Source organism: Gavialis gangeticus, unplaced genomic scaffold (assembly GCF_001723915.1).
Source record: "Gavialis gangeticus isolate Ggan-Ray unplaced genomic scaffold, GavGan_comp1, whole genome shotgun sequence".
NCBI classification, from domain to species: domain Eukaryota; kingdom Metazoa; phylum Chordata; order Crocodylia; family Gavialidae; genus Gavialis; species Gavialis gangeticus.
In genome coordinates this window covers 19,515,300-19,516,894 of record NW_017729034.1, presented here as the reverse complement: position 1 = coordinate 19,516,894, position 1,595 = coordinate 19,515,300, and the positions used below count along the sequence as shown (strand labels likewise).

The 1,595-nt window shown below is 47.7% G+C and overlaps 1 protein-coding gene across 2 annotated transcripts in view; it reads right to left on the bottom strand.

The window, feature by feature from the left end:
- GALNT14 (polypeptide N-acetylgalactosaminyltransferase 14) overlaps positions 1 to 1,595 on the bottom strand; it is a 256,819-nt gene that overhangs the window by 113,693 nt on the left and 141,531 nt on the right. The window lies entirely within an intron of this gene.

Sequence of the window (1,595 nt, the reverse complement as noted above, 5' to 3'; positions counted from 1 at the left end):
TTGGGATGAGGCAATAGCAGTGGCAGGGGGTGGGGGTTAAGGGGGCATGTGCATAGGCCCCCATGCAGCATGGGGCAGCAGGAATTGCCCCCCTGCCCACCAGCACCCGGTGAGCACTGGAGCTTTTTTTAAAGTACAGAGCTGAGGCATGCGGGGCTGGGGGAGTGGGTGGAGGTCAGGGGGGCTGGCAGGGCTCCCCCCATGGTCCCCTCCCCTGCCCCAGTACTTACCAGCTCAGAGTGGCTTCAGCTCCCTGCTGCAGCCACTGGGGACTGTCCGTATCATCAAAGCTCTCCAAATCTTTGCCAAAGATTCGGAAAGCTTTGAATCAATTCAGACCTTTAAATTGGTCCCCTGATTTGATTTGGATTTGGAGAATCTCCTCCTAATCGAATCACCACCCGAAGGTTTGCACAGCCCTAGTAAAGAGATCTGTTGGACTAAATTCACCACTGAGGGAAAGAAACTCCACTGAAAGCAACAGAGCAGCAACCATTTTGCTGCAGTGAATTTAGCCCACTAATAATTGTTGATCCTTATCTGTTTCTTGATAGATGACTAGAAATTGCTTGTTGAACGAGCTTACCAGAGAGAAAAAAAGCCCTGCACCAGCAGTTGTAGGAAATTAACAACCACAGGCTGGTTTTTCAGAGGCTGCTGATCACAATGGAAACCTGGGTTAAATCCTGGTACCCATGACAAGCAAATCTGTTCTAAACAGCTTGAGGCCTGACTCTCCTTTCACAGGGGTTAAACCCCCCATGAAACAGCATTGATTTGGGGGTGGGAGGAGGGGGCATCCCAAAAGGAGATCCCTGAGGACAACAGCTGATTGACTTACCACAATGGAGCAGTATCTTCCCTGCCCTTTGACAGGATCTGTCTTGCTCTGGGAACCAGCATGGTGCAAAGGTACAATAAAGGGTGCTTGTACCACTGGCTACACTGACCAAGGACACTGCTTCGGATCCTGCAAAGGCTGTGTGATAGGTAATTGTGCAGCCACCGAAGAAGAGATGTGCTCCTTTCACCCTCTTCATTACTTCGTCAGGGCAAATGCCAATCCAACCCTTTCCAGTAACTACCTTTCTCACTTTATGCTCTCTCAGCCACCACCACCCCCAATATATTTCTTCTCCTTTTTACTATAATCAAAATGAAAATACTTGAAACAGGAAGATAAAAGTGTGCACATTTCTCTTCATGTTTCCTGGAGCCCTGGATCTCCTGCCTGTATCAAAAAGTTAAGGCACCTCTGAAATGGTCTCAGAACAGCTTGGACCATGGGTGTCCCAAATGACACAACTCATTGGCAAGATCATGGTACTTTCCAATTCATGGTTTGGAGTATTAGCAGAATTCACAAGTATTACTAGGCATTACTTCACAGAGGTCAGGATGTGAACACTTCTGTTATGTGCCTTCCATCTGAAAAAAACACAAGGCCAACCACCAGCTCAATTTTACATGGCCCAGGACCCCACTATCCCACTGTCCAAAACTACTTTACCTTGGAGTCACCCTCAATCGAACCTCTCATGCAAAAAACACACCATGAAGACAAAAGCAAAGGTAAGCACTTGTAACAACATTCT